Raw genomic sequence first — 19,776 nt, forward strand, 5'->3', positions numbered from 1 at the left:
TTCCACAAAGGCGAATTTGGGGGGTAGTTACTCTGGACAGATTTAAAAAGTGGTGTTTATGATAATATCCTTGCATACCAATCATTGTTTGCATTTCTGAACATTTCCTTAGGTTAAGTTCCTGAGTATAATTAGTGGCTCAAAGAATATGAGTTTCTGTAAGGCTCTTGCCAAGCCATTTGCCAATCTTCGCCTCTACCTGCTGACGCTTAGAAAATCGTTGCATGCCCCTTTCCCATTTTAGTGTTGACTGCGCTGAAAAAATTTCAAGTAGAATTTGAAAAGTGGGAAACGGTTTCTCACTGTTATTTTGATTTTGTTTTAAAAATTGCCAGCAAGCTTGAATCCAAGCAAAAACGAGCATTTGAAACAACATGTGCTTTAACAGTCCGCTCACTGGGCTATCCAACATGGCGGAACTCAAAGGCGCTGGCCCCTCATAGCAGCTTCCCAAATACAGCCCCAGAAACCTGTCTCCTCTTCAGAGTCCTCCAGCTTGAATTGTTGGAGATTCAATCTATCCACCTCAAGGTCCCAGCAAAGAGAGGCCACGAAGATGCTGGGGCAGCCTGTCCCAATGCACCAGAGAGTAAATTCCAGCCTCAACTCAGGATTTGCTCTGTGTCTTCTGTTCACCTCAGTGACTTTTCCTGTCAGCTGAAAGAGAACATGTTCCCCGAGGCCGCGGAGAACAGCGGCTGATGGTGGCAACACAGCCAGTCGTCCCAGCTCAGTCCCTTCTCCTTTTCCCGAGGCTCTTGTTTGGATGTCAGTATGATCCATGGGGCATCTTTCCATTCCAAGCTCCTCTAGCCCCAGCCTCTGAACTCCTAACACTTGAATATCTTCCCCAGACTATCTGCTGCAGTGATTGAATTCCTCAGGAGTGAAAAATGAACCTTTATTTCAAAAGAGGGATAGAGGAGGGAAATAAAGGTTCCTCGTTAAAATTTCCTCTTTAAGTCTGAGGTTTGTGGGACCTTTACAAACTCAGAATTAAACAGAACTCCATTCTTCATCTTACCACTGAACTGCCAGGACTTGAGTCCTATGGCCATAGGACCCCAGAATTAATTTTGACTTCTCTATTGTATTTGGGCAAGTCACGTGACCCCTGTGCTTCCAAATTTGTAAAATGAGGAGAATAATGGGTATCACTGTCTCTTGGGTGTCATTAATGCCTGTGTGAGTGGATTTCTATTGTGTTCGCTGCTAACAGTGAACAGAGCGGTGGATAACTATGTTGTATTGTGTGATGTTGTTTGTTTTTTGGGTGTTTAGCGGGTTAAAAATTGAGGGGTCTTGAAAAAGTTTAGAAAAAATAAATGTTCCTCCTCAATATTTATTAGTTCTGGAGTAAGACAAACTTGGGTTCAAATTTCAGGCCTCTCGCTTTCTAGTTACATCGACCATGGGCAAATTCCTTAACCTCTCTTTGCCTCAGCTTCCTCATCTATAAAATGGGGACATGAGTTTTACCTCACGATGTTGTTAATACATACAAAATGCCTGGCACATAGTAAGTGCTTGATATAGGTGAGCTATTGTTATTATTATCATTTTTAAAAAATCATCTTTAGTTAGAGCTAAGGCTCTGGCGTGAGAATAGACTTTGGTTCAAACGTCAGGACTTCTGTTTAGTTAACCTCTTTGTGCCTGATTTTCCTCCTCTGAAAACGGGTATGATAACAATACCATCTAACGTATAGGGATGTTGTAAGAATTAAGTGAAGTAATATAAGTGCATAGTACGGAATGTGTACTCTATAGACACTAGTTATTTTACCACTGGTCCCCTACCTGGGTCCACCCTAAGGTAAACTTATGCAACTCGTGAAATATGTCATCTGAGTCTTAGTGCCTGCCTACTTGGCTCTGCCATGAATTCCTTTCCCTCTGACACCCTCTCTTCCCCAGGTATTCATCCATGTCATGTTTCTTCTCCACTGCTGATCAAAACTCAGAACAAGCTCAGAGAATGGATTTTATCGTATTTGCAAAGTAAGCTTTATCTTGAGTGGCAAAACAAGGCTCCGGCCAATATCCCAGGAAGGCTAGGCGGCAGCAACCAGGTAAGTACATTTCTCAAGCAGCGGGCTTTTTCATTGTTCTTAATATTGCAGTACTTTTGTGGCAGCTCTTGGAGAAGGCAAGACCTGAACGTAATAGTAATTTAAAGTCAGGTGTATAAGGTGACTTATCAGTTAGGAATTGGGTTCAGCTGCTAATAGTAGTGACCCAACTAAAACCAAATAGGGGTTTATTCTCTCACAAACAGGAAGCCTATAGGCAAGCATTTTAGAGAAGGGATGGTATCTCTAATAGCATTGGGGACCTGAGTGTATTTTCTGATATGCCATCCTCAGCATGTTCCTCCCATCCTCTAAGTAGCTCCATGGGCCCAAAATGGCTACTGGAGGTCCAGCCTTTACATCTTTCCAGAAAGTAAGAAGAAGAAGGGCAAGGGTCAGAAGAGAGGCTCCATCCTGCTGAGTTAATCTTCTTCAAGGTGCTTTCCTGAAGCCCCACTCAAGATTTGTACTTGCATCTACCTAGCTGCAAGAGTGGTTGGGAGAAGTAGACTTTTAGCTGAACACGTTGCTGTCTTGAATAAAACCAGAGCTCAGTTACTGATAAAAAAAAGATGAGAAAGGATAACGGGTAGATAAATGCTGTCTCTGCCACAGATAACATTTCTTATAAACCAGTTACACTTTTTATTTTGTTTGGTTTTTCAGTACTGAGCAGGCATACATACGCTAATTCACATGGCACACGATGGTGGCTTGGACAAAATGGTTGCAATAGAGATGATGAGAAGTGGTCAGATTCTGGATGTAATCTGAAGTCAGAGCTGACAAGACTGCTGAGGAACTGGATGTGAGGCGTGAGAAGAAGGGAGGGATGACTCCAATTTGTGGCACCTCAGACAGGTGGAATAATATGGCACCAGTAAAACCATAATTATGAAGACTGTCAAAATACAGACAGAGATGGTAAAATGTTATGCAAAACAGTGGAGTTCAAAACTGTGTGTTTCTGATGATTACAAGTCAGCACATTGCCAACTAATTGGTAACATGCCAAAAGAGTAATAATTCTACGATAAATACATTTTAAAAATTTAGTGGCCTTAAATCCAAGGGAAACATTGGCAAAAGGTTAGCATGCCCTTTTAAGGATTTTTCCTTCATGCAACTTCACGAAGTAGTTCTCTTGATTTCAGTGCATTAGAAGTGGAATCACAGAATTTAGACATGGACAGGGCCTCTCCTCCGACAGGGGGCAGAACTGAAGCCCCTAAATGTTAGAAGTGTTTCAGAAGGTCACACCACTGATTACACAAGCAAGCCCAACCTAAAGCGCAGCCTACCAGCTCCCGATCCACTAGTGCATGGAAATCCGTCCATCTATTTAGTTTCCTTCCATCTAATTTTATTTTCTGCTTTTAAAATGATCCCGCAATGTGTTTCTTATAGTTTACTGAGACCTTGTTATTTGGTGATTTATTCAAAATCGCTATACTCGCATAGACTTGTTTGCATGCAAAGTATACCCTATTTTCAAAGTCGAGAAGATTTGAAATGTCTTCCTCTGCAAAGCCTTGCACAACATGTGAATCCTAATATTAGACCTTCAAATGCGGAAACTTAGTAAATCCCATATGTGCATAACAAATGCTTACTCCACATTTTTTCAGCATCTCTGATTTATTCAGCAGAGCAAGTTATTAATAACTCTGTAGTGTTGGATGAGATAGAGTTACCTGTCATAATAAATTTGAGTCTGGAAGTAAGTCAAGTCAAAAACTGGGAAAACCCCACAAAACCCACCCAAATCTTACATTTATTAAATTCTCATCAATGTCACATTACTATTACTAAGGTTTTGGAGTAAATACTAAAGAAGAGTGGGAGAGAAAATCCCTAATGATAAGATTGGTTATATATCTTTTAGAGGAATCAGACACGAGAGAGAGAGAGAGAGAGAGAGAGAGAGAGAGAGAGAGAGAGAGAGAGAACTATGACCGTTGAAAAGAATGCAGAACCAAATACTATATTACTGGATTTAAGATATTGAGGTGGTACCATGTAGTAGAAAAAGCTTTAGGCTGGAATACAGCATCCCTAAGTTCTAGCCCCTGTTTTATTAATAGGGTGAACTTGGACAGTTTACTCATTCCATCTTGAATGCCTAGCACTGACATTCAATCTAAAAATATTTATCATGCTCTGGTTATGCCACAGGCTGCAGCAGACACGATGAGTGGCCAACTCAATATCCATCTCCCCTTCTGCACTCACGAAACCTTGGTTTTTTGGGGAGAGGTAATGGGCTTAGCTAAAAAAAACCTCTCTTTCCCAGCCTCCCTTGCAGCTATTGGTAATCACATGACACAGTTTTGGCCAATGAAGTCAAAGCAGAAGATGGCTGGACATTTACATAGAGGTCAGAGGTTCCAGAGATGCAGAGAAGACTTAGTTCCTACCTGTAAAGAGTTCGAAATCTGGTTCTGTCTATCACCAACAAGTTCTACAACAGAGGGAGGGTAATTCTGTTCACCTTGTGAAAGAGAAGAGAAAAACCGAAAAAGCTTATTGGAGGAGGTGATACTCAAACTGGGTCATGAAATATCTCTGGGCTTCTGGGCTTTCGTTTCCTCATTTATAAAACAAGAGGATTGAACTAGATCCACTATTTATGCCTTGAGTTAAAAAAAAAAACAACAGTGATTTTTAAAAATCCTTCTTATAAATACAATACAGAGGAAATTTAAAACAACAGAAAACTGCAGTTTATTTGGAATAATAAACAGGGCATTTGGAAATAAGTGTGTGTGTGTGTGTGTGTGTGCGTGCGTGTATGTGTGTGTGTGTGTGTAGTGCATATGAGAAATTCAACAACTTCAATATGAAACTATAGCCCAAGGCAAAGATAAGTTTTATTGTAAACCCATGGCCCTAAAATGTATGGAAGTTATTTCTATTAATTTGTTTTTGGACTCTTTTTTTTTTTAAAAAAAATCATTCTTCCTTGGGCAAAACTCAAATTGCAAAAACTTCAAACTATAAAAAGTACACCTTTCCTGTTAATAGAGGTGAGAGAGAGTGGGAGGCAGTGAACCTGACCATCTGAGAGGAAAGGAAGGGTGAATTAACTTGACAACACCATGACCAGAGAGAATGAACTTAAAAGGCAAAAGCAACTTGACTCCCTGTTACTGAAGATAAGAACTAATTTTGTCTAAGCTTCATTGTGAACAAAATGTTTCCATATCCCTTATCTTATTTGATGTTCACAACAACTTGACAGAGAAACGTTATTAATATTCTTGTTCGACAGAGAAGAAAGCTGATGGGATCTACCCGAGGTCAGGTGGCGTAAATAAGTGACATAACTCAGATACTCCAAATACCAGAGATGTGATTCCAGAATTGCATCAAACTGCAATTTAACAAAAAGAAAATAATTTGGATGTCCTTTAACAACAAAAAACATCAGTGCAAATTTTCCTACACAAAATGGTCAAAGAGTAAAATCTTGGCGAAGCGGCTAGTGGACAATTCTCTACTCTAGTTTTCTCATTCTGGCTACTATCATTTAAAGTCACGAGTAGGGAATTTGAAAGTAGGAATGCTGGAACAAAGAACCGACTACCCTTACCACAATAAAAATTTACCTGTCCCTTTCAAAATGTGGATAGTCCTGGTCAGGTGATTCTTATGAATGGTTTTCATGTAAGTGGTGACTTAGGGATTAGGGTTTTTCCGTTTTGTGACACCATGATCTTCATAAATGGCCTCCACTGCCACTGTGGAAGGGAATGTGAGCAAGAGCTCATGCCACATATCTAAGATCCTCGGCTCTACAGACACGCATCACATTTGCTTTTATTCTCTTGGCTGAAACTAGTCACCTGACTGATCACCCTCTGGAAGAGTGTGGGGCTGCGTAATGTGGTTCCTGGCTGAGTGGCTGTTTCCTAATTCTGGGGCTACATAATGGAAGGGAAACGTGGACTTCAGCTTTGACATCTCTGTTGTAAACTTCAAAGCAATCAGACGTGCAGTTCTTCTCACAATACTAAGACCTAGAGGGGCCTAAAAACATTGTTCCATTGCAGCAATCTAGAAAGACAGCATTTTGTCTCAGAAGTATTTGCAGAATTGGAGAAGAGTTGCACCCTCAGCATTGGCTCAGATACAATAGGGAAGGGAAACAGAACTAGTGAGAACCAGGGATCTCTTGGGAAGACACTGGGCTTTAAAGATGTTTTGCTGGAGTTTATTTGGTGCCCACCGGATGTGGTAGTTTTAGAAGCGCAGAGTCACTTAGGCGGTGTGCCAGGTATCTTCTGTGGCTCTCCTAGATTCACCCTCACCCTTTTTACTCTGCTCTCTGCCTTAGGAACTTCCCTGTCTGCCTGTTCTACACTAAAGGTCTCCTTTGCCCTCTGGATCCCAGCTCTGGGTTTAGCCAATGGGAGCCCTTGCAGGTGACTGAAGACGGAGAGGAGAGAAGGGCAGAGGTGTATGCCCCAGCTTCCTTCTTGCACGGTAGTCTTGAGTTTGCCATGTTCCTCTGCTGAAGGTTACTGCTCCTCTCAAGGCTCCCTGCTCGACATGACCCGTTCTCCTTCCAGGTTCTGATAACCTCACTCTCCCCAGGTCCTTTCAGTCCTACGGCTGGAAACACATCTGTTTCTAGTCCCGGATTTCTGCATCATCTCTAGGGATCCCCCTAGGTGCCACTCACATTTTTGTTCTTAGTTCCTTTGTAAACAAATTATTCAAATTTGATTTTGCAAGTTTCCATTTGTTGCTATTTCTTTCTTTTTTTTTTTAAAATCAGTTAACATTGTGCTTTCAGCCCCCAAGCAGCAAGCCTATTTTCTGTGTAAGCTACAAAAATCTTTTTTGTTTTTTTTTTTTAATTGGTCTTAGCATTTTTAAATAAGACTTAGAGATTCGGGGCTTTAGTCCCCTTGCACATTATTCTCACAGGGCATTCAGACTTGATTATGTGTCCCTCATTCCTCTTCTTTACATGCCCTTTGAAAATCTGAGCTCGTCAGCACATTCCCCACACGATCACATGCACTCTCCACGCAATCACATGTCTCTCATCATTGCTCCCTGGATCTTCTAAAAGAAGAAATTGCTAACAAGGCAAGTGGAAGATTCATCAAATGTTTTGCTTTTTGCAGAACGAGAGTTCCATCAGATACCAAAAAAGCTGAATTAGGAAGAATCCAGGATGAGAGGTAAAAATTTGTTGTGAGATCGCCCATGTTACCAGAGAAATCCAGATATGCTGGCTACCTGACTTCAACTGCTCTTGTCCAGTTCTTTTTCTTTTTGATTATTTTTAAAGTCTATATTTGATTCTATTCTTTTTAGTTTTACCTGTTTCTATCCTAGCTCCAAGCTGAGTCATCTTTCTCCTCCAATTCTCTCAAATCTCCAAGGAAGATTTTGTTCGATTTTCTGTTTCTACTCCTAGCCTACACTTTTTTGATTCTGCCTATCTAAGAAGAAACTTTCTTCTAGGCTTGACTGTTACAGAACCCACTCTTCTTTGTCATTTTCCTCTTCTTTTTGTTTTCCTAACAGAAGGTCAGTGTGGAATAGTAGTCAACAACAGGAGTTTTGGGTCAGAACTGAGCTGAAGTCTTGTTTCTCTTGCTTTCTAAACTGAGTGACCTCTTCGAGGTTACTTAATCCAATTCTTAGTTTCTTCATTTCTAGGTTAGAGAAGTATTATGAGGATTAAATGAGAAAATGAAAGTTTAATGTGTGGCACGTAGTGAGCATGCAATAAAGGCTGGTCATTTTGTTGTAACCCTCTATACGTCACCCAAAAACAGGGATGTAAATTTGATCTATTGTTGAAAGTGAGAACTGAGGTCTTATGATCCTTCCAGAAGACCCCATAAATATTCTTGTTTGTTCATTGCCAACTGATGTCCATCAATTAGTTCTGGTTATTGTTCTAAGTAGAGAATAATCACTTAAAATATATTATGCAAAATGAGATTCAGCCAATATTGATGGAGTATCTTATAAAAATCAGATATTGTGCTCATAGATTTTCTACCAAAAAGGTCAATGCCGCTACAGAATCAGACACAGACAGTGAATAACTGTTTTGTGTAGAACCTGTAGATATCTTCAACTCTTTTATTCTTTGTTCTGGTTTGACTTTCTACTTGTTCTAATCATCTGATTATAGGCAATGTTTTCTGGGAAGATGGCAGTTATAAAAAGCAACCGTAGACACTTAAAATTTAGATGAAAAGGGATCATTTTGAAGTCACATGTTTTCAGCACTCTTTCACTTATCAAAAGACAGCACTTACTTTGAATGAACAGAATTTCAAAAGGCTTTTTAATGGTCATTTATTTCCTGATAAAGCTATACATTGGCTCGAGTTATATTTACTCTCTAATTCTGTTCCTGCAGATTTGCACCAGCTCTTTTCCATCCTCCATAGGGACATAGCCCAATTTTTTGTTTCTGTGGGCATTTCACTTTGCATTTCAGCTCTTCATGCCATGCTTGTCAGATGGTCAATACATCTAAGTTCAGCCATCTTCGGTTGTTTCTTCTCCTTTTAAATTTTTTCCTGTCCCTTCATATATCCCAGGACAGTTTCCTTTTGTTTTTCCTTTTGAGATGTTACTTAACATTCGGACACTTTCGGACCTGGAAAGACCTCTAAAAGTTATCTACTGTGTTAGGAGTGTTCTTGGCAGCAAGTAACAGTGGTTCAAACGATAGGGGTGCATATTTTTCATGTAACACTGAAAATAAGTTGTACTAATATTGTTTCAAAGGTTCAAAAATGTCGTAGGGGACCCTGGCTCTTCTGACCTTTCTGTGCTGGATCTCCAGTGTGTTTGCTATGCCTCCTGTCAGAGTCCTATGCAAGCTTTGGCAGCTCTAAGTATCACAATTTCACATTTGAGTGTCCCAAGAAGAAAAAAATGGATAGGGCCAAAAAGTTCCCATTCTTATGCAACTTTCTCTTTTATCAAAGAGGACAAACTTTTCCTGAAGCCCTCTAGTAGATTTCCCCTTGATCTCATTAGCCATAATCTGCTCACAAGCTTACCCTTAGACTAATTAGTGTTGAAAAGAATTGTCATTGTTGGCTTAAAACAATCATACTTAACTCCCTGAGGGTGGGCACATTGACACCTATGAACAGTTGGGGTTCTGTTTTTCAAGAAATTGGCAAAAGAACTGCTAGATAGGCATCCAATCATCTCCATATTTCTCTTCCTACCACCATTTGTACATAGTAAATCTGAAGTCCATTAAGTTGAAGAGCTTTACTCAAGACCACATACTTAGAAAGGGTCAAAACCAAGACCAAACCTCTGGTCTTATGTTCTAGAATTAATTTCTCCATTTTATGCTTTCTAAAGTAATGTTTTAACAATGAAAGTTCTGGGGAAGAAATGAAAGTTGGTGATGGGCCAGGTCAAAGAGAATTTATATTTGTATTCCAAGTACCGAACTTTATAGGGTAGTGAATTTGTCATGTTCAGGTATGTGAGATTCATTTATTCATTTAGCAAATATTTACTACAATATGTTAGGAATAGTGTTAGGTGCTAGGGATACAATTCATTTGGTTCATTTGTAAAATTTGTAGAATTTGTAGAATTGTAGAAATCATTGTAATTGGAGACAGAGATAACCTATACATTTCTCAAAGCCTGTTTTATTTATCTCTTCCTAGTCACATTGAAATACTACATTTCCCAGCCTCCTTTGCAATTAGATTGGATCATGTGACTGGCATCTGGCCAGTGGGATGTGTATAGAAGTAATGTATACCATTTCCAGGCCTGGCTAAACCTTTATACTCTTGGCAGAGGTCTCAAGGCATTTTGCCTGTTGTTTGGATTATCGGACTGTACCTCCACTGTTCCCCCCTTTAGTTCCATATGGTTTAGAAAACTGATAGCTTTGGGACTAATCTTGAACTCTCATAGCTTTTGGACTCTTTCCCCTGGATTCCTTTTAATTAATAGCTTCATCTTGTTTTAACTTCAGCTTCTTTAAAATGAGGGTAGGTTTTCCTTTTTATAATCCGAAACAGAATTCAACTTCTCCATCCAGAGAGGAAGATCTAGAAGTCACAACCTTGTTAGCGGATATTCAAGCCCAGCCAGAGAGAGTGGTGAAGGGGATTAAGGCCCATATCAAGGGTTGGGATTAGTTATTGTTTTATTTCCTTTTAGTCTTGAGATTCTATGTTTTGAGTGTTTGCTCTATTTCTGTCTCCTAGCACAACTCAGTGGGGAGAGGAAAGAAAGCAGAAAAAAGTAACAAGAACCTTTATACATTTAAAGCTCCTCACTTTAAAATGGCAATAGGAAACACAGCATCATTGGGTTGCTGGGAAAATTAAACTAGATAAAAGATAAATTGGTCTCACAATAAAGCTAGCACATACTAAGAGCCTAAAATGATGTTATTTATATTGACAGAGAGATACCAGAGTTCAGTGGTTAAGAACTTAGACTTGGGAGCCAGACTGCCTGCATTCCAATCTCTGCTCAGCCATTTACTTGTCATGTCATTTTGTATAATTCACTCAATCTCACATTGCACAATTGTCTCCATCTACAAAATGACAATAATACTATCTGCTGTTAGGGGCGCCACAACCTAAACGGGCCCTTAAGGGTTAAGGATAAAACATGCTGGGCTTGGGCTTCACAAGAACAGAAGACAAATAGCAGCTCAGCAGCCCGTGACACCAACATGTTTGTACAGAGAACTCTGAGAACTTCCTTTGTTTTACACCACCTGTGCTTGACCGATCAGTACATGACCAGTACCCCCTTTCCTCTTCTTTCCTTCCACTGCCCCTTGTCCCCATAGCACCAGCTGAAGACCAATTATATTGTGACAAGTCCCTTTTGCCTGCCCCCCTTTGTTCTTGCTGTATAAATATAGCTGCTTTGTAAAATAAAATTTGAGGCTTGATCAGAATACTGTCTTGCCTCCACTCTTTTCTCTCGTCCGTGTTACCCCTCTTTTCTTTAGGTTGGGTTCTCCTCGGTTCTCCCACCAAATAACCGGTCCCGCGGGCGGGACAGGTGGCGCCCAACGTGGGGCCCGAGTGCAGAACCCTTACCCAGGCGGACTACGAAATAACAGAGGCCGCGGCTCGTTAAGGAGAAGTTTTTCAGAGAAGAAGTTTTTCAGAGAAGACTGCCTTTCACCGCTCATGGAAGGTCCTCGTCTTCGGCTCACCGGAGATCGCCGTCTTCGGTGAGTGTTCATCCGCCTTAGTTTAGTTTCAGCACGGACTGCTAGGATCATAAGTAACAAATTTTAAACGGAGAAAAGAGTTGAGCATAAACTCCCTCTGTCTTCTCTTGGTCCTCTTGTCTTTTCCTTTTTTTCAAAGGATTTGGGACTTTTCTCTCTAGCCCGCTTCTTGGCACAAGCCGTCCACCCCTGAGGTTAGAGGCTGCTTTTTCTGAGTTGGGAAAATACAGTGTGTCAGTCGACTTTAAGGCAGAAGTCGTCCACTCAGAGGGCATCCCGGTCGTAGACCTCTCCCTCCGCCCTGGAGAGAGCGGTAGGTCTGCGATTCGCCTCTTGAGAGCCGTGTTGGCGGATTATACCAACCGACTGCCCACTTCGAGACCTCTGATATAATCCCTCCTCTGCCGCCTCTGTAAAAGAGCCTTGTCTATGCCCAAAGGCACAGCCGGCGGGACGTCCGTAGGCATCGCACCCCCGGGGGGTCCGTGTTAGCGGATTGTACTAACCGGCTGCCCACGCGGGAGAGAAGTTAAGTTCCCTTCTCCTCCTTTTTGTCTTGATACCTATGTTCACTTCCTCAGTTCCTATCCCTCTTTCTTTTTAGATAAATAAAACAAAAAAAAAAAATGGGACAAACCTTGTCCAGAGAAGCACAATTCATAAAAGACTTAAAATGCTCATTCAAGGAGCGAGGAATCCGAGTAAAAAAGAAGGATTTAGTCAAATTTTTTCTCTTCATTGATGAAGTCTGTCCCTGGTTCATAGTAAATGGCCCTGAAATCCATCCAAAAAAATGGCAAAAGGTAGGCAGAGATTTAAACGATAAGTTACAAAAGGAAGGTCCTGATGCCGTCCCCGTCTCTGCTTTCTCTTATTGGGGACTAATTCGAGACATTGTAGAAACCGCCTCCGATGACCCCGAAAAACGACAACTCTTGTCAGTAGCGGAGTACTGCCTTAAACCGCTGTCTCGCTCAGCATCCGTTGCTTCTCTTCCCACTGAAAAGCCCCCCTCTAGATGTCCCTCAGTCGTTATAGACATGAGCGATCCCTCTCCAACTAAAGGCATATACCCCTCTTTGCCCACAGGACATTCCCCTTCTCCTAAAGGTCCTCTTACCAATCCCTTATTGACTAAAAGACCACTCAATGACCCCTTAGATCCTGGTGATGCCGCCACCTTAGAAGATGAGGCCGTACGATATCGTAACCCAGATTGGCCTTCTACTTGGCCCCCACCCTACAATCCACAGTTCCGTGCGCCTGTTCTGCCATTCCCCGCCTCCAACGGCAATAACGCTTCACAAACCAAAGATAAGCTTGCTGCACAGATGGCCGAGATAGAGAGCAAACTGGCCTCCCTTCAGGCTGCTTTACAAGAGACTGTCCTTACCGCCCAACGCTTGCCTATAAAACCTTCCAAAAACCCCAAACCAAAAACCCTCACTTTCCCTGTCATCACCCGATCCCAGCGACCTGAATCTCCCACCTCTAACACCGCTGATCCCCCTGATGCCCCTGAAGGTGGAGAGGATACTGCTAACAATAATGATGAGGAAGAAAGCAGTGACGACGAACTCCCTTCCCCCGCCCCGGAGCGTAAAGAGTTCCATAAATTACAGTTCAAAAACTTAAAAGAACTAAATACAGCTGTCAGGACTTATGGACCTAATGCTCCTTACACCTTATCTGTCCTCGAAACACTGTCTCGAGGGGGACACCTTCTCCCTTGTGAATGGCTCCGCATAGTCCAGGCTGTCCTCACCCGTGGCCAATATCTAACTTGGCGGGCTGATTTCTGTGACCGCTGCCAGACTATAGCCGCTAATAATCTTAAAAATCCCCGCTCTCATTCTTGGACCTTTGAAAAACTTACTGGTCAGGGGACACATGCCACTGAGGAGCGGCAACAAAATCTCCCTATTGGACTCCTCTCTCAGACACATAATGCCGCTCTCGGGGCCTGGAGGACTCTTCCTAGTTCTGGCACACCCACCACGCCACTCACCAAGGTTATCCAAGGTCCCCAGGAAGATTACAGTGAATTTGTCAGTCGCCTCCTAGAGGCTGCTGAGCGCGCTCTAGGAAGCGACGCCGCTAATGATAGATTGGTCAAACAATTGGCTTTTGAAAATGCTAACGCCTCCTGCCGAGCCGTCCTCAGGGGTAAGACCCGGGACAAGACGCTCGATGAAATGCTTCGCTTGTGCCGAGACGTTGATCCATTTACTTCCAAGGTATCTCAGGCCATTCATCTAGCGGTTGGTGCTGCAATCCAGGCCAACCCTGGCCAACAGAAAAATTGTTTCAAATGCGGTCAGCCAGGACACTTTGCCCGTCAATGCCACAGTTCCCATGACAAACCCAGGGTTCAGGGCCCTTATAATAAAGGACCTTCTCCTCCCTCGACACCTTGCCCCGTTTGCAAAAAGGGCCGACACTGGGCTAGAGACTGCCGCTCCACCACCGACATACTCGGTAACCCCCTCACTCGCCAGCAGGGAAACGGGCAGAGGGGCCAGCCCCGGGCCCCTCAGCCAATCCCTTTTCTCAGGGCCTCAGGGAACAGCCAGATAGAACAAACTCAGCCCCTACCCACCTTTCCCCAAAATCAGTCCATTCCCTTTACAGGGCCACCCCAGGAAGCGCAGGACTGGACCTCTGTGCCTCCTCCGACATCATATTAGAGCCCGATAGCGGGACTCAGGTGATCCCCACAGGCGTTTTTGGGCCCCCTCCTCCTAAAACATTTTTTCTTATCCTTGGAAGGGCCTCCTCTACCTTGCGGGGCATCACCATTTTTCCCTCTATTGTTGACAGTGATTATTCCGGGGAGATAAAGATATTAGCCAGTAGCTCCAGAGGCCCACTTTATATACACCAAGGTCAACGCCTTGCTCAGGCTCTGCCCCTACCCCTCGACACATCTAATCCTTCCCTAGGGCCTTCCCGAGGGGCGTCTACGCCTGGTTCCTCTGATATTTTCTGGATCCAGCAACTTTCTCGGGAACGCCCATACCACACACTCAAAATCAATGGCAAAGAATTCAAGGGCATCCTTGACACGGGCGCTGATTCTACAGTGCTTGCGAAGGCCTCCTGGCCTTCTTCCTGGCCTTGCCAGCCCTCTCTTACTCATCTTCAAGGCATAGGACACTCTCAAAACACCTTTCAAAGCTCTCAACTCCTCACCTGGGAAGACCCTGATGGAAACACTGGTCAGGTCCGCCCCTTTATTGTCCCCGGGCTTCCCGTAAATCTGTGGGGTCGCGACATATTGACCCAGATGGGAGTTTTAATGTTCAGTCCCTCAGCTACCGTTACTCATCAAATGCTAAACCAAGGGTTCATCCCGGGCAAGGGCCTTGGAAAAAATAATCAGGGTATTACCGTTCCCATAGAGGCCGAACACAGGGCCCCACGGACAGGCTTAGGGTACGACATCAAAAATTTTTCGTGAGGGCCGTTGCTCCCCCTGCACTCCAGGCAGATAAAATCACGTGGAAGAGCAACCACCCTGTCTGGATCGATCAATGGCCCTTGCCCCGTCATAAACTTTCAGCGGCCACACAGTTAGTGCAGGAACAGTTAGATGCTGGCCACATTGAACCATCTACCTCCCCTTGGAACACTCCCATCTTTGTTATACAAAAGAAAGGGGGTAAATGGAGACTTCTTCAAGATCTCAGAGAAATCAATAAGACCATGGTTCCCATGGGGGCGCTCCAACCAGGGCTGCCGTCCCCCGTTGCAATACCTACAGGATATCACAAGATAGTCATAGATCTAAAAGACTGTTTTTTCTGTATCCCTTTACATCCGGAGGACAGAAAGCGTTTCGCCTTTAGCCTCCCGGTTGTTAACTGCATAGGACCCTCCCCAAGATTTCAATGGAAGGTTTTGCCTCAGGGCATGGCAAACAGTCCTACCCTTTGTCAAAAATTTGTTGCCCAGGCCATTGATCCGTTTCGCCTTACACATCCCGACCTATACATTGTTCATTATATGGATGATATTCTCCTGGCAGGCTCTGATATTGCCATCTTGCGTGATACCAGCCATAAATTAGTTGATGCCCTTCAAGATCTAGGACTACAGATCTCCCCAGAAAAGATTCAATTACAGCCCCCTTTCCTCTTCCTAGGCTTCGAGTTACACCCCACTAAGGTCCTTTCACAAAAGGTTGAATTAAGGAAAGACTCTTTACAGACCCTCAATGATTTCCAATGCCTGTTAGGTGATATCAACTGGCTTCGCCCATATCTAAAGTTGACCACCGGAGATTTAAAGCCCCTCTTTGACATTCTTCGAGGAGATCCTGATCCCTCTTCTCCACGCACCCTGACGCCTGAGGCAGCCTCGGCCTTAAACTTAGTTGAAAAAGCCATTTTAAATCAAAACATCTCATACTATTCCCCTGCCTGTGCCCTGTGGCTACTAATTCTTCCCACAACATTCACGCCTACGGGTGTCCTGTGGCAAAACAAACCCCTATATTGGCTTCATTTGCCAGCTACTCCTTCTAAGATACTCCCTGTCTACCCTTCTCTTATCGCACAAATACTTAAAATGGGGCGCGAAAGCTCCCTAAAGCTTTTTAACAAAGACCCTGACATCATTGTTGTGCCCTATGAAGCAGCTCAGGTCAAATGGCTACTACAAACATCAGATGAATGGGCTGTCAATTGTATTTCATTTCAAGGAAAGATAGATAATCATTACCCTGCTGACAAACTCATACAATTCCTTAAAAACCAAGCTGTAGTTTTCCCTTCCCTGACCAAGAGCCGTCCTATTCCACAAGCCCCTTCTGTTTTCACAGATGGCTCCTCTTCAGGAATTGCTGCCTTTAGTATTAATGGACAGCTTACTAAGATCAGGACCGACTACTTGTCCGCACAGCTTGTAGAACTTTTTGCAGTTGTTCAAGTCTTTAAGACTCTCCCTAATAGTCCTTTTAATTTGTTCACCGATAGTGCTTATATAAGTCAATCAGTTCCCCTTCTGGAGACCGTCCCTTTTATTCGACCCTCCACTAATGCCTCCCCCTTATTCTCAGAACTCCAAAACCTCATCCTCGCCAGATCTCATCCCTTTTTTATAGGGCACATCCGTGCTCACTCAGGTCTCCCCGGCCCCCTAAGTACTGGCAATGATCTTGTTGATAGAGCCTCTCGAGAAGTTTCCAACCTTGTTATGGCTATATCTTCTACTGACCCCATTCAACAAGCTCAACAGGCTCATCAGATACACCACCTAAATGCCCGGACTCTTCGCCTTTTATTCTCCATTACTAGGGAACAGGCACGCCAAATAGTGCGCCAATGTCAGGGGTGTCTTACTCTACTACCTGAACCCCATCTTGGCGTCAATCCTCGCGGCCTTACTCCTGGAGAACTGTGGCAAATGGATGTTACTCATTTCAGCCCTTTTGGTAAACTGAAATATATACATGTTTCTATAGATACCTTCAGTGGCTTTCTCTGTGCAACCCTACAGTCTGGAGAAGCCACCAAACATGTTATCAGTCACATGATTTCATGCCTTGCCTTTCTACCATTACCTAAAACTCTCAAGACTGATAACGGCCCAGGCTACACCAGTACTTCCTTTAAACAATTTTGTGCTCAACTAAATATCAAACATATTACAGGTATTCCATACAACCCCCAGGGCCAGGGCATTGTTGAAAGAGCACACCAGACTCTGAAGAATATGCTTACAAAACTTCAACACTCCAAAGGTATCCTATACCCCCCACACAACAATAATAAGACCTTGCTAAATCATGCCCTTTTTGTCCTTAATTTTCTGACACTCGACAATGATGGAAAGTCTGCAGCCGACCGATTTTGGCACCCTACTACTGCAGACTCTTATGCACAAGCCCCGTGGAAAGATCCTCTGACATCAAAATGGAATGGTCCTGACCCCGTCCTTATCTGGGGAAAGGGACACGCTTGCATCTATGACAATCAGGCTCAAAACGCCCGGTGGTTACCTGACCGACTACTGAAACTCTATAATCCGTCCAGGGATCCACAGCCCTGAGACCTCGCTTCCCCTCTGTTCTCTTACAGATAACCGCCTCGTCCTCCGGAGAAGCATTGCAGAGGATGGTCTCCAGCCCCTCTCCTCCTCACGGGAATTTTGCTCTTCCTCCTGTTTCTCGTCCTCCTCTGCACTGACTCTAATATTCCCCTTACCCACAGATTAGGATTGCTGTTCTTTACACTTGTCCAGGACAGCATAGATAAAGTCAGAAAAAGCCTAGAGGCCAGGCAGAAACAGAGAGAAAAAGATGAAGCCTGGTATAAAAATTGGTTTTCCACCTCCCCACTCTTTTCAACACTGCTCCCTAGTCTATTAGGACCTTTCATAGGCTTGCTCTTATTACTCACTTTTGGCCCCTGGGCATTCAGGAGAATAACAGATCTAATTAAAAGACAGGTTGACTCGGCGCTATCCAAAGGACCTACGGTATACTACCAACAAATCACAATGACAGAGCCCTCGGAAGAAGTCGGCGCAGCCCTAAATTTCTCCACCTTGGCCCAAGAGGGACCTCGACCTTGGTATAGCAGGTTTGGTTGGTGGTAAATACCCCTCTCCCTACGGGGACGACATAAGGGACAGAGAAATGTCTACCTTCACCTTTGATAGACCAAGGGAAGGTATGGGCATCGAGATGGGTGCAGATGCAAAGCTACTGCAAGGGAAGACCCACTAGAGGGTCCCCTCTGTCCTTCCCTGAGAACATACCTGGTTTGCATAGAGGTTGGTATCCAAATCACAATTTAAAACCGGCTCTGCCTCTCCTCCCCAAAAGATACCAAGAGCCAACAATAGATGGGCGTATATAGCCCACGGGAGGAAACAGGTCAATGTTCCCCCACTCGGTTAAGGCCCGCCTTTCTAAAAACAGAAAGGGAGGAGATGTTAGGGGCGCCACAACCTAAACGGGCCCTTAAGGGTTAAGGATAAAACATGCTGGGCTTGGGCTTCACAAGAACAGAAGACAAATAGCAGCTCAGCAGCCCGTGACACCAACATGTTTGTACAGAGAACTCTGAGAACTTCCTTTGTTTTACACCACCTGTGCTTGACCGATCAGTACATGACCAGTACCCCCCTTTCCTCTTCTTTCCTTCCACTGCCCCTTGTCCCCATAGCACCAGCTGAAGACCAATTATATTGTGACAAGTCCCTTTTGCCTGCCCCCCTTTGTTCTTGCTGTATAAATATAGCTGCTTTGTAAAATAAAATTTGAGGCTTGATCAGAATACTGTCTTGCCTCCACTCTTTTCTCTCGTCCGTGTTACCCCTCTTTTCTTTAGGTTGGGTTCTCCTCGGTTCTCCCACCAAATAACCGGTCCCGCGGGCGGGACAATCTGCTTCACAAAGTTGTTGTGAGAATGCTATTAGCCTGGTAGTTTTAAGTTCCCTTGGCCTAATTTAATCTTTTTCTCAAATGAGACAGCATGGCATCGAATAGCCATCACATCATGGGCCGAGTAATGTCGGGCCTTTTGCATTCTCCGTGTTAAAAAATGGGGAAACTCTCTCTTTCGGTTTTCCACATTCAGTTTACTCTTACTGTATCTTATAGCCCTCTGTCCAGTACTTGGTATAAATAGTAGGTCCATAATCAATTATGTGTTAAAATTATATGTATAATTATATAGGTATGAAATACACATATTTAATATATTAATATGAAATGTTTGGTTTTGTGATTTTTTTCACATCTTCTAGTATCCAAAAGTGTGAAATCACTTCTAAAGTCCATCTAATACCTGTGTGAATAAAAACCACATTCTCATAAAAATTGAGGAAAATACAAATTGTTAGACTTTGAAAACTTAATGTACCCTAAAGCACTTTGAGTTTTTACTTTTTTTGTTTTTGACTGATGCTATAACTTCTGAGTTAGTGCTTCAGTATTAGCTCTTGGCTACACATAAAACATCTCATAACTAAGCGCTAGAGATTGAATAATCAATATGTCTTAATCAATATGTCATTAAAATGCATGGGAACATTGAAAAGGTAACCAATAATAACCAGTGACCTATGTAGTCTATGTAAAGGTTATTCAACTTCTAGACTATTTATAGCTGATTTAGATATAAAAAGAAGATAAACGACAATAGCTTTCGAATCTTTTGAATAGACAATAGAAATCAATTTCATAGGTCTTTGCAATTTGTTCTAATAACACACAACATCAAGCTAACCTGCTATACGTTTCATTAAAGGTGATCTATTAGTGGAGCAGATTAAAACCAGGGACAGAGAAAAACAATAGATTGACTGTCACTCCACCTCCTCAGTTTAATAGGAACCAGCCAAGTCCAAGAGGACACAAGAACAATGAATCAGTGGAGGAACCCCCAGAAGCCAATTATTCATGAGCCCTTATGTTGCTCTTACCTACCTAGCCCAGGAGGATGAGAGACCAGTGTTGGTTGTACAACACAGTGA

The 19,776-nt window shown here is 43.1% G+C and overlaps 1 long non-coding RNA gene across 4 annotated transcripts in view; it reads left to right on the forward strand.

Moving 5' to 3' along the window:
* The first annotated feature begins 6,575 nt into the window (after nucleotides 1–6,575).
* The window catches only part of LOC118613765, a 94,346-nt gene continuing 81,145 nt past the window's right edge, over nucleotides 6,576–19,776 (forward strand). For 3 of the 4 annotated variants that reach the window (XR_004955817.1, XR_004955821.1, XR_004955819.1), the window contains exon 1: nucleotides 7,018–7,264. This is a non-coding gene — a long non-coding RNA (uncharacterized LOC118613765). Of the gene's footprint in view, nucleotides 6,644–7,017; nucleotides 7,265–19,776 lie in introns of those variants that run through there. The other variant, XR_004955818.1, reaches the window with a different exon arrangement.

Source organism: Rousettus aegyptiacus, unplaced genomic scaffold (genome assembly GCF_014176215.1).
Source record: "Rousettus aegyptiacus isolate mRouAeg1 unplaced genomic scaffold, mRouAeg1.p scaffold_m13_p_2, whole genome shotgun sequence".
Taxonomy (NCBI): domain Eukaryota; kingdom Metazoa; phylum Chordata; class Mammalia; order Chiroptera; family Pteropodidae; genus Rousettus; species Rousettus aegyptiacus.